Raw genomic sequence first — 13,967 nt, 5'->3', positions numbered from 1 at the left:
AAAACTTCATTTGACAATATACACTGCAGTTGACTCAAGCGCAGGTACCATGGTGAATTACATATTTTACATATATTATTGGACTGAAATGGATATCTTGAGAATTGAACACAAAGCTTCAGAACAACAGTAACAAGATTCAACCTTTAATTATCAAACCAAAGAATGAAGAGTGGTGCATATTACACGAATGTTACTGTATCCCTGGAAGGAACAATAAGAGAAGCTTAGCCATGGTCTGTACTAGTGGTCAGCAGCCACAACCTCTCATCCTCTACAGAGAAACAGACAGACACTAAATGGATGGACAACTAAAAATTACAACTCAACTAGCATTTTGAGGATAAACATCTCTTGCAAAAATACACTAAGCGGCCAGGAGTAGGAAAAAAACAGCAGGATTACCAAGCAGGGCGAGACGAGGGAAAGGCAAGTCGGCTTGCTGTATTTACAGTCTGTCTTTTAAGGGGATAAACTTGTCTTCTGACGTCTGCACATGGATCTCAATTTGTGGCCTGTCTGACAAACCAAAGGTGGAAGGGCCACTCTTTGATGAATTTATAAATATGTATTGCTTGTTTGTAAAATGCACCACAAAGTAGAAGGGAATCAGAGAGCTAAAGAGAACTCTAACCACAGGGAGGTATTTTGACTTTTATTTCATGTTAAATGGTGTCTTACTGGAAAGGCTATCATAACTCAAACCATGCAGCCAGCACTAACTGTGCTGTTATTGGCATGTGTGAAAAGCATGAGCAAGAGTAAACAACAGGATGATTTTTGGACAATCATCAACAGCTTAATTTAAGGTGATCACTTTCAAATAAGGTGTGTTAAATAAACCTCAGACCTAGAGAGGTGAGTTCATTTCAAATGGGACTACACTGTCACCCTCAGGGACTGACTTCATTGTCCCTGAACCCTACATACATTCATGTGTTCTCAAGCCTGCTTAGTAAGGTTTTACATTTTTTATTTAGGCAAGCACAAAGAGTTCTATTTAACTCAGTAACTGCTACTACTACTAGCTGAATGTTTTCTAGGGATGGGTATGGTTAAGGTGTTATCCAATACTGGCGCAAAACCGATACTTTTGAAATGGCGCTGGAGCTCACAAGGTGTCCAAACTGGTGCTTAAAAAATGGAAAACATACAAGTTTTGTCTAAAAACAGTGCTTTTTTGTTTTTACGGCATTTTGTGACAGTTAAACAGAATATTAAGCTAGAAAATACCCTTTGGGAAATTTCGAAGGAGCTATGGGGTGCCACTGCTTGGGGTACCGTCTCTGTCAACATGGAAATCAAACTCACAACCAGAGCTAATCACAAACACATATCATCTTTCAGTTAGCACTGATATTGAGGAGCTAGATATTCGCCTCACACCAAACCCAGGCGGTGTGTGTGTGTGTGTGTGTGTGTGTGGTAGAGGAGTGTGTGTTGTTGTGTGGTTTTGTCTTTCTAGAGAACATATTTTGGAGACACGTGCGAGTTTTAAACAGGGGTTCCTTCTGCTTCTCTCACAAAATCTTTGCATTACAGTCAGTGGAGAGCAGAGAGAGACGTGACCGCACTCAGAGGCTGACAGTTTCTGTAAGTCTCACTGCTTTGATGAGCACATTGTGAGAGACAGAACAAGTTTGTCTACAACTGTGGAAACAAATCATGTCCTTAGTGTGAAATTGTGACCGGGACAAGCGTGGAAAGAGAAAAGTTTCAGACAATTTTAGACACCTTCCTTCACTCTGGCTGATGATGTCACCCACTCTAGCATGAACATTTCGCAATACACAACCATTATAATCTCAGAATTTCTCCAAAAGTGATAAGAAAAAAAAATTATAATGATAAGACCTATCAAAACATGGATTAATACACCAATACACAAGGCTTGTGTCTACAGTTAACAGTGTAAATGAAGTCTCTAGGTGAAAGTATGCCTGAGCAGTAGACATTTGAAAAATGTTCTTTTTCGCTTTTGTTTTGTTTTTCCCGTTCCATTCAGTTCAATGGGAAATTTTTCACACTTCATATTTTGTAGAGAAAAGTAATAACACACCGATCCCAATCAAGCCGCACATTTTGATATATAACTCGTTCTACAAGAAGAAGAAGAAGAAACACGCAGTATAACAATAGTGCCTCGGTGTGTTGCCCATTGGCCCTAATAATAATAAGAAGAAACATGCAGTACAACAATAGCCCCGAGGCACTAATAATATAAATTCAACTAAGACTAAGAAATAAATTATCCACTATAAAATAATAATTATGACAATATAAACAGTGGCATGGTGTCTTGGAGGCTATCAACAGAACATTTCTCAGCTTTAAAAAAAAAAAAATGCTATGCGTCGCCAGATGTTTAATCAAATTTGAGATGTTACCTCCTTTGCACAATATCGCCATCGAGCACTTGTTGCAGGCATTTTGAAGGTTCACTTCCATCCATGTGGGCGAAAAACTGACATGGCAGATACAAAGATGCTTGCAGCTTCTGGGAAAGCCAAGTATGCTGATCAAGTTTGACCAATGAGGAATACATCACAACATGAACCGTACAGTGCTGACTTGTGCAGGATGGACATGGCTTTCACAAATGACCAACCTGAATCAAAGGCTTGTGCAACAAGAGGACAAAGCGGCAACTGTAACTCCACCAAAGGCATTACGAACAAAGAATATTTCTATATTTTTCGTTTGATCTACACGGCTGAATTCAAATGGAGCAATTACTGTGCTGTTATTTGCAAGCTGTGAAGAAATTGATTTAACATTACAGGCAACTTTCCCACAGCTCCAACTACAATGTCAGTTACTTTTATTTATTTTTTTGCCATTCAAATTTTTATTGGATTTTTAGAACATGTAAACAAGTACAGGTTCAAAAACAAGACACAGGTGTTGGTGTAGACATTTTCCAACATGTCACAAAAGAGAACATCCAAACAAATGTATTCTATATATGGAATCCAAAAAAGTAACACTTTGTGTAACTCCAAAAAAAAAAAACCCAAGCGCCCCTGCCGTCTTCCATTTTGCCTTTTAATCTGTAGAGCATAGCCTCATAGAACGCTGTCTCCACCATTGCATCCAACCATTCCCTCAGAATGTTCTTTTGGCTACAGTTGGTAATTGAGACCTGTCCTAAAGTAGACACATAAGGAGGAGTCAGGGGATCCGTTGAGCCAGACCATTTACTCAGGAAGTCAACAACTTTCATCCAGAATGGAGCCACTAATGTACACTCCCACATACAGCACAAAAAAGTTCCTAGTTCTGTTTTACATTTCCAACACGTATTGTCATTCAGCAGTTTCATTCTATGTAACCTCACAGGGGTATGACAATACCTGTGTATAATCTTGTATTGCGTGAACTTCCCTCGTGCCTCCCTTACCTACCTCCCATCATGCCAACATCTCCAGCCATTTCTCCTGTGCAATGTTTGCATTGGTGGACTCCCCACTTACAGAGAAATTAATTAGTTTGTAGAATTGTGAAGCTGTGCAGCACTCCCGTGGCATATTTATATAGTCCATAATACTGTCAGTTACTTTTTGATCATCAGATGACCTTTCCCAGCTTGCTTATACAAAATATTCTAAGATCAAATGGTGAGACACCAACGAAAAAGCATAGTACTGCTCAAAAACATTAAAATAATCTTATGCCAGAACAAGCCTGTGCCCAGCTGGCAAAGAGAAAGTCTTTGTTTAAAATGACAGGATTCAAAAGACGGCTGTGAATTCTGACAGTGCATGACTTCATGAAGATCTTACTGTTGACAGAATTAATAGGTTTCAAATAAATAGCAGAATATGTGATTATATTCAAAAGGCAGCAACGGCAGGTGATATTCAAGAAAAAATAAATAAATAAAAAAGTTTAGGAATACAAATGTTTATTTTAAACTCTCCTGAGCACCAGTAAAGTGAAGGGAAACTAAATGCTAAATATATTTGCTTGAGGTGGGGAAACCCCCTGTGAATAAAGACTTTTATTATTTGATTATGCCTTACCTAATCCCAGTTATAGTAAATGAAGGTGCAATCATCTACAATGCTTAGAGATGGACCGTAGCAACTCATAATGTAATAACGGCTCATAATGTAATAAAATCATGAGCGCATAACATAATAACAGTTTTGTGCATAATGTAATAACGTAATAACTTATTACATTATGAGCCTTACTGGTGTCGCTGATAATGTAATAACAGTTCATAATGTAATAATGGCTCATATCGTGAGAAAACTGCTGCATTATCATAATACGTCGCTTTTATATAGCGCTTTATCAAAGACACTCAAATTTAAATTTTAATTTGATACATTATTCATTGGTCACTGTCACACCCTGGTGGTGATGAACTACCTCAATTCACCTTACAGCTGCCCTGGGGGCAGAAAACGTTATTGGACGACTGCTCTACCCGCTGAGCCACTGCCTCTCATCATTTTTACCTCTTAAAGGTGTAAACGGTGTGGGTTTGAGTGCATTATTAAACCAAATTTGTGAAAGCAAGAATTATTTACTATCAATTACATACCCACACTTTATTATGTAAGATGTATAATGTTCAGCCACTAGGTGGCACCTTTGTTAGTTATTTTGAGCCTTTGAGAATGCCATGCTCACTTCCACTCACTGATTGTTGCAGGTAAGCAGTGTTATTTTTGAACTTTTTTTGAAAGTTCAATTAATATCTTTATTAAACCAAGCCATCCATCTTATCTCTTTAAATATTCTGTGTATTACGATGTTTGTTAGGATAATGTTGTATGTATTAATGTTTTTTTAGGATAGTGTATGTTTTAACTAACAGCTAAAGCTAAAGTCTCATGTACAAGCCCTGAGGAGAAAAAAGAAATGTAGCCCATCTACCACACAAAATCACATAAAAATTGAGTGGCGTTCATATTTTTTTATTCTGTATATTGTTGTCCCCTAAAGAAATTCCTTATCATCAAGTTTGCTTTGCTCTATGTAACCCCTATAATAATAGGTTTACTAAATATATTTGTTTTGGATTAATGTTGAGCAGTTAATTTTTGTGTAAATTCATGAAGAGTTGTAGTTGCTTGATGTGACCACAAGAGGACGCTTCATGTATGCTCAATGAGGAAAAGTCTAGTCATGCGTGCAATGCATGCTGAGAAGAAGACAGGCTAGAATTGCTCCGATGCTGATGCTGCCGTGAGATATTATCGAACAAGACTGTGGATGCTTTGTGAAAGAGTACGGTTTTATTTTCACAGTTACGACTCTTTATGTTTTTTGAGTTTTCCTGAGAGAGTGCCCGCAAGATCTTCTTTGTTTTCTTTGTTTTGTGTTTATAACTGAGAACTCTGGTGAGCTGTTGTACTGTTGTATGGTGATATGCTACGATGCTAAGCTGCTAACGGCTAATGACCCATGAATTTTCAGTTGTTTATGAATACGGGATGTTAAACACTTATGCCATAAAACCAATCGGAGTTGATTTTATGAGTGCCATGGTAATTTACACTGCGTCATTCCGACGCCACGATCATGTTTAGAGAGTGAAAAGTGGCTGAGTGTGTGCTAAAGCCACATGATATGTGCGCACACAGGTTTTTGCTGATTTTTTTTTCTAATGTAAATAGTGTGTTTAAATTCATTTTTGAAATGATGAAAGATGTATTTTGTTAATGGAAATGAGAAACATGATTGAAATTAGATTAGAATTGATTCGTGTAACATGAAGTTACTTTTAAAAAGACATATATATTTGTTTTTTGTTTTGCGAGTGCTGGATCTGCGTCGAGTTGTCAGCGGCGATTTCAACCGGGTTTTCCGTCCGAGGCGTGCTGGGGTCGAAGGGGATGCCATGTCTTCCATCTTCATCACTGCTTGGAGAGTCGCACCCACCTGGAACCTGAGCAGCGCAGTAACCATTCATTACACTCATACTACCCGGGTAGCACCCACACACAAACACTGAAAAGAGTTGGACTGACTGAATATGGATTCACCTGAACTTTTGGGGATTTTGAATCTCAACTGATTTCAACTTGATTTTGATGTTGTGAGAGTAAACATACTTGTGTTTACTTCATATTTACCTTCCCTCGCTCCTTGAGATGAATTAAAACACAGTGTGGTCTTAGTAAATTACAGAGAGTTACATCTACATTTTCAGTTTGCCATCAGTGGACAAGTAGCAACAGCAACATGTAGAGGACCTAAGCTGAGAAGATTGTTTTTCATCAAATTGTAAGGGTGCACAACACGCTTAAATATGACCAATTTTAGTTTTCATTGATTTTATTTCCAGTCCAGGCACTATCATCTCAGAGCTACTTTTCAAAACAAGGCCATTCCCAAGCCAATCAGAGCTAAAACAGTTCAAGAATGTTATCAAATCGATCTTCTCGACATTGGGAAATGGGCAGTCAAGCATAGAAATGTTCGATATAGGTATATCCTTACCATCCTTGATGTATTTAGCAGATGCATCTGGCTACGCCCTCTGAAGATCAAAGCAAGCAAAGAGATTGCTAAACATCTCATTGAAATATACACTGATGGCCCACACAATATTTTGAAGCATGATCAGGGCAAAGAATTCAAAGGTGCAGTCCAGAAGCTGATGGAATTATATCAGGTCATAGTCATTCAGAGCTCTCCATACCACCCCCAAAACCATGGTAAAGTTGAGTTACACATCGGGTGTCACGTCGAAAAATCATGTACGACTTTGTGAATTTCAAACGAGGAGATATTAACTTCGCAGCACATATGCCAGTTTAACTAGATGCCTCCTTTTGAAGTTGATTATGGGCGGAAGAATAACATCAAAACTAATTGCACATCAAGCCATACAGGTGATGCTAGCCCGGTCTTGGTTCTTGACTTAGTTCATGAAGACTTAGAACAGAATATGAGTCTGTTTGAAGAAAACTGCCAGAAGGTAGGAAAGAAGGCACTAAAGGCTACAGAACGTTGCATGGGACGTATGCCTGAATCAAATGGGAATCCACCATCATCAGTTTACAACTTACAGGGCATAGTGCTGGTGAGGGTCACCAAAGGTCCCAGATTTTCAAAACAATATGCTGTGGTGCCAGGTACAGTTGTCCAAAGAAATGCAGATCTTTGAAAATACAAAGTCAAATTACAAATGCCAGGTAGCCCGGACCATCAACATATCAAATGGTTTTCAGTATGTGATGTTACAGGTGTCACAAGGGAGCAGGAGAAGCAGCGTTCCAAGCACAAGGCCAAAATACTTTTACGTATACAGTTAGAGCCCATCACCCATGAAATGAGGTGAGAGTCCTTTGAATCACTAGGTTTTGGGATTCGTTTGGATCCTAACTCAAATGGCAGCTGCCAATTTGCTGCCATGGCTGGCCAACTTGCCACACCTGGCCTGCAGCAAGAAAAGGCAAGAAATTGTATCAGACCTAATGCTGCACTCATATGCCATCTTATGGAAGGAAGGAAGGACAATGGTATAACTGTGCAAAGCATGCAGCACAGTGGTACATTTGGTGAACATTTGACTCCACAAAGAGCATCTACCTTATTCAATGTGCAGTGATTGTATCAAGACTGGGTGTGGCTGCAACAGTGCAACAGCAATAGTATCCCCACATGGTCACTACAATGAAAGTCTGCCATTGCTGATTCTAGGCCATTTTGCTGAAGGTCATGGGACCATTATGTTAGCCTTGATGGATCAGTCAGACCATTCAATCAATGAATTCAGGAAGCAGAGAAGCAGAGTGTGGTTGTTTACAATACTCATTCTTATGCAGTTTCTGGGGGGTGGGGGGGGGGAACTAGCCTTATATGAAAGGAGGAGGATTTTAAATTCAATTCTAGATTTTAAAGGGAGCCAATGAAGAGAAGCCAAAACTGGGATAATATGATCTCTCTTGCTAACTTCTGTCAGTGCTCTTGCTGCAGTGTTTTGAATCAGTTGGAGGCTTTTTAAAGAGCTATTTGGACAGTCAGACTGTAATGAGTTACAATAATCCAGCCTGGAAGACACAAATGCATGAACTAGTTTTTCCGCATCACTCTGAGAAAGTATGCTCCTAATTTTGATGATATTATGAAGGTGAAAGAAAGCGGTCCTGGTCACCTGCTTTATGTGAGAATTAAAGGACATATCCTGGTCAAATATCACACTAAGATTTTTCACAGTAGTACTAGAGCCCAAGACAATGCCATCCAACAAAAGCAGGTGATTAGATAATGAAGCTCTGACATGTTTAGGGCCATATATAATGACTTCTGTTTTGTCTAAGTTTAAAAGTAGAAAATTACATGTCATCCAAGCCTTTATGTCTTCAAGGCATGCTTGGAGTTTAACCAGCTGATGAGTTTCATCTGGTTTCATGGATAAATATAGTTGGGTATCATCTGCGTAGCAATGGAAGTTTATGCCATGCCCTCTAATAATATTACCTAAGGGAAGCATGTATAATGTCAATAATATTGGTCCTAGCACAGAACCCTGAGGAAGTCCATAGCTTACTTTGGTATATATAGAATTGTTTACATGGACAAACTGGAATCTGTCTGACAGATATGATTCAAACCAGTCTAATCCAATTCCTGTAATCTTGATCACACTTTCAAGTCTCTGTAGTAGAATATTGTGATCAATAGTGTCAAATGCAGCACTAAGTTCTAGCTGGACAAGTATAGAGACAAGTCCATCGTCTGAAGCCATGAGGAGATCATTGGTAACTTTAACCAGAGCCGTTTCTATACTATGATGAGCTCTAAAACCTGACTGAAATTCTTCTAACAAACCATTCCTGTTTAAATGACCAGCCAACTGATTGACAACAACCCTTTCCTCTTCTCCTGCCAGCTTTTGAGTTGGTTACTGTCTTGCCAATTATGTACAAATCATTGTCCAACATAGACCTCCGCTAGGGCATTTTCAATGTCAGGATGTGCAATTTTGCGCAAAGCTGTTATTACGTTACGCACTCATGATTTTATTACATTATGAGCAGATTATTACAGTATGAGTCGTTATTACATTATGAGCTGTTACATGGGCCTGTTGACAGATTGCAGTCCATTTACTTGTCTTTCCTTTTTAGTAGTCAGAGATATATTTTTACAGATATCTCCGACTGCCAATCTGTTGGTACAGTCAATTGCACAACAGCTCTTCACCATTTTTTAAATTAATTTTATAATTTTATATTAAAGCTGATTCAAACTAAACTAAACAATTTTTGACACTCGTGGGTGTAACCACATCTGCTTGCTGTGTTGTCACGTGCATACCCTCTATACCTGCTGCTCTGATTAAACATAATCCACTTTTCTAAATATACAGTATATTGTGATTTCTCTCCTGATTGTGTCAGACCACATTGTGTCACCTGAATGTTTCTTCCTGAAGTTGCCATCAATGGCCTAATGAATGCTTAGACACAAGAAAAGTCTGTCAGTTTTGTCAGTTTTAGGTATGTTTTTTTGTGTAAAACTACCTGACTAATACTTGATGTTAAAATGGTATCAGTTTTGTCATTTAATGCTCCACCAGAAAGCACAAAAGCACATTTCACAGAGATGTCAAACTTTTGCATTATACTTGCTATAAAACAGCACACAACAAAACAAAAACAAAAAAACACACACACAATATCGATCTAGCATAAAGATGAATATGGTGAATGTGTTAAAAAATTGTTTGAGTGTGGTGTTCTGTTTGGGGCTGCCCAGTGATTGTACAGCATCAGCCTCCACTAGGGGTGTAAGGATTCGTTTTAACAACGATTCAGTTCGAATTACGATTCGTGGTTGCCGATACCATTGAAGGACGATTTTGATTCATTTAGAACGATACGATCCGAAATGATTGAGTGACTTGAAATCGATTCAAGTCACAATACACAAGTCACAAGTAACTTTTTAGCCAAAAATTAAACCAGTGTGACTGAAATGACAACAATAGTCAGTGTTTTCTCTACATTCATTTAGGAGTGGCGGGCCGGCATTCCTAAATCCTAGCTGCCCCTCCTTCAAATTTCTTTTCTTTTTTCTTGTTGATGCAAATACATCACCGTCACATGTCTCTACCTTCACGGCAGAGTCGTGCACTGCGTTGGGTACTCGCAAGTAAGGTAAACAACAGATAAGTATCTTGCACAGTATCTACTCTTTGGAGTTCTTAATCTACCGGTTACCGTCACTTTTTTTTTTTCAATATTGAAAACATTCAAATAATTGTGAAGCATTTCTTACAAAAGTTGTAAGAAAGTGCTCTTGATGTGGGTTATGAATTGTGACCAGGTTCTGTCCGTCTCCAACCCGCGTTTTTTTCCAGGGACAACCCCATTACCTCTCTAATCCAGTGAACACGTGGATAAGCAGGAGGGTTCTTTCCCTTCCAGTTTAGTAGTATCAAACGGCGGGCATGTAATGATGCGAAGGCAATTGCATTTTTGTGGAGGTGAGACACACTGGTAGTGGGTGACTCCATAGTCAGGCACACTTGATTTGCTAATGCCACTACCCACTGTTTTCCTGGAGCCACCATCCCAGTGATCCTGGAAAAAACTCCCTGCGCTGCTGCGCTCTATAACACCAACTGTAACCAGGGTGGTGGTACATGAGGGGACCATTGACACTGCGTGCAGGCAGTCAGAGGTGACTAAAAGGGATTTTGAAAATCTTTTAGTCTTTTAACGGAGAGAGCAATGTTAATATTTTTATCTACCCACTCTGTCTCATGGAGCAGAGCATTTTAGCAGACTGCTCAGCCTGCACACGTGGCTCCAATCTGCCTGCAGGGTGGATGATGTTGGTTTTATAGATAATTTTAACCTGTTTTGGAACCGTCCCTCGTTGTTGCGGGCCAACAGACTTCACCCCAACTTTCTGGGTAGCCGAATGCTAACGCCGAACATACAGCATGTTGTCCTGTCTGCCCCACGCTTATGACTGGACACGTGCCACGCCCCCTCCCAGATGCCTTCTTCCCCTGACACACTGATGGACCACAGTTCTGTTTCCTCCAACAGCTCCCCCTGCAGGACAGAGCTCCCACCACTCCCTTCAACAGTCATTTTCCCCACTCAGTCGCCAAATATACACCAAACATACACCATTCCCGTAAGCATCAGAGACAGACTCCATAAGTCTGGGTCCAACACTACAAATCGCAATAACCTTATACTGGTACAAACACACACGTCATATAACAACACATCAACAAGACCTTTTAGAATGGCACTTTTTAATGTTAGGTCACTGGCTAATAAGAGTTTTATTGTAAATGATCTGATTTTAGACAATGAACTTGATTGTTTTTAACTGAGACGTGGCTTGGCACGGACGGATCATCAGTTCTTTTAGAATCATCCCCTCCCAACTACAGCTTCTCATTCTCTAACAGAGAGGATAAAAAGGGAGGGGGTGTAGCAGCTATTTTATCATCATCACTAGATTTTAGAGAACTAAAGGTTGACAGATATCCCTCTTTTGAGCACCACTGCATTGTTTTTAACAGTCCACCTATTTTATGCATGTGTTCACAGGCCTCCCAAACATTGCCCCTCTTTTATCTCAGATTTCTCAGAAATTCTTCCCATTATCCACACCAAATTCAATCAGATTATTATTTTAGGCGATTTTAATTTGCATGTCGACAATAAATCAGACTTCCTTGCAGCTGTTTTTTTACATGTTCTTAACTGTATGAATTTTACTCAACATATCACTCAACCTACAATCATACACTAGACCACGTTATTACCTCCAGCCTGTCAACACACATCTCCTCTGTTTTAGATTCAGCTATTTCAGATAATTTTTGTGTCTTTTTTAGTGTCAGTGGTTTTAAACATGATGATGATATTCCAGAGGGAACTGTGAGGAGGCGCCATCTTACTGCTGAGGTGGCTGTTAATTTTTGTGATATTAAAAACAGCACTTGAAAAAGTCGCTCCATTAAAAACAAAAAAACTCACCAATTAAAAAGAAAGTGTTGGGTTGCAGAGAGGAAATGTAGAAAGGACAAATTACAAATAAACTTCCATATTCTAAAGCAACTACAATAAGGCAATAAAGGAAGCAAGATGGGCACATTTTTCAAACATCGACAGACTAATCAACCCGGTTTTTAACATGTCTGGCAGGATGTCAACAGACTCCAAATGTGAGGAGTTTGCAGCTCACTTCAACAGTACAATAAAAACTATGAGGTCAGCTTTTAGTCATTCTCATTCATGTTTTATTACAGCTGAACCTATTTACGAAACTTTTCAGTCTGGTTTTAGGACAAATCACAGTACTGAGACTGCCTTGATCAAGGTTTTAAATGATATCCGAATAAACATGGATGAGGAGAAACTCTCTGTCCTGGTTCTACTGGATCTGAGTGCAGCATTTGACACGGTAGACCACAATATTCTTTTAAGCAGACTGCACAACATGATCGGCCTCTCAGGTACTGCTTTTAACTGGTTTAAATCCTACCTCACTGGCAGACAGTTTTATGTTTCTATAGATGAACACTCCTCATCTGAGAGATTCAAACTAGATTGTGGTGTCCCCCAAGGCTCAATTTTAGGTCCAACACTTTTTAATTTGTACATGCTGCCTCTTGGTGAAGTGGTGAGTTATGATTGACTCTGAGCTTGGCTTTATCCCTCACATTAAAAACTGGATTTTACCACCTCAAGAACATAGCCAGAGTCCGCCAGTTTCTCTCTCGAGCAAACACGGAGACTGTTGTAATGCTCTCCTTTCTGGTCCCCCCCCCCCCCCCCCCCACAAAAAAAAAAAAACGTAAATCCTTTACAACTACTTCAAAACTCACAGAAGACCAAAAAGAGAGAGCGTATTACACCTGTTTTAAGATCGCTGCATTGGCTCCCCGTGTGTTTCAGGATCGATTTTAAGGTTTTTGGTTTATAAATGCCTTAATGGTCTTGGTCTCCCATATTTATCAGATCTGCTTTTACCATATTGGCCTTTTGCAGCCCTGAGGTCCTCTGGTAGCGGCCTCCTAGTGGTTCCTAGACTTAAGACAAAGTTTTATGGCCCACATGTATGGAACAGCCTGCTGGAGGACCTCAGGGCTGCACAGAGTGTTGATATTTTTAAAAAGAGACTCAAAACCCACATTTTTAGCTTAGCTTTTAGCCAATCTTAAATGTGTATTTTAGCTTTATTTTAGCTATTTTAGCTTGATTTATATATGCTGGACTAACACTATATTTATTCAGTTTATGTATGTATTTAATGTTTTTATTGGCCTATCCAGCATATATATTTATTTATTATTTATTCATTTCATTCTATTTGCCTACTCTTTATATATGTGTGTATATATATATATATATATATATATATATATATACACATTATTGTCATTTAATCTTTACCTCCAACTTTAGTGTTTCCTCACTGAGGACTGTCCTCTCTGGGAGCTGTGATGACATGATGTGGTGGGGATGGTCCTGGCTCAGTGGGATGGGGGGGCCCGGTCACTGCCTGTGGTTGTGGCATGGACTCCTCGGTCTGTCTGGGATGGGGTTGTCTCTGCCGTGTTGTCCCCTCGCTCAGGGCTTGTGACCAGCTCCTAGTGTGGACGGTCCTCTGTGATGGTGTCTCCTCACTAGTCCGTCTGTGCTCAGCCATGTCATTCCTTTTATCTGTGCTCCCTTGTGTGTGTGTGTGTCGGTGTGCATGGGGGTGGGAAGAGGGAGGTTTCTGTGGGCTTGTTTTATATATGTTTTGTTCTATGTGTAAAGCACCTTGGGCCGCAGTTCATTTGTACGAAAGGTGCTATATAAATAAAGTTGATTTCATTTGATTTGATTTAGCTCATCCCCAACTACTCCGAAGACAGCTATTAAAGGATCAGGCTGCAGTGTTTTTCCAGGTATGGCTGAGAGTGACTGGAAGATTGAAGACCAGAAGCCATACAAAGATGGACATGACCAAAACATGTGTCCCAA

The sequence above is a fragment of the Mugil cephalus genome, chromosome 3, assembly GCF_022458985.1.
Source record: "Mugil cephalus isolate CIBA_MC_2020 chromosome 3, CIBA_Mcephalus_1.1, whole genome shotgun sequence".
Lineage (NCBI taxonomy): Eukaryota > Metazoa > Chordata > Actinopteri > Mugiliformes > Mugilidae > Mugil > Mugil cephalus.
Note: the sequence above shows the minus strand (reverse complement) of the source record.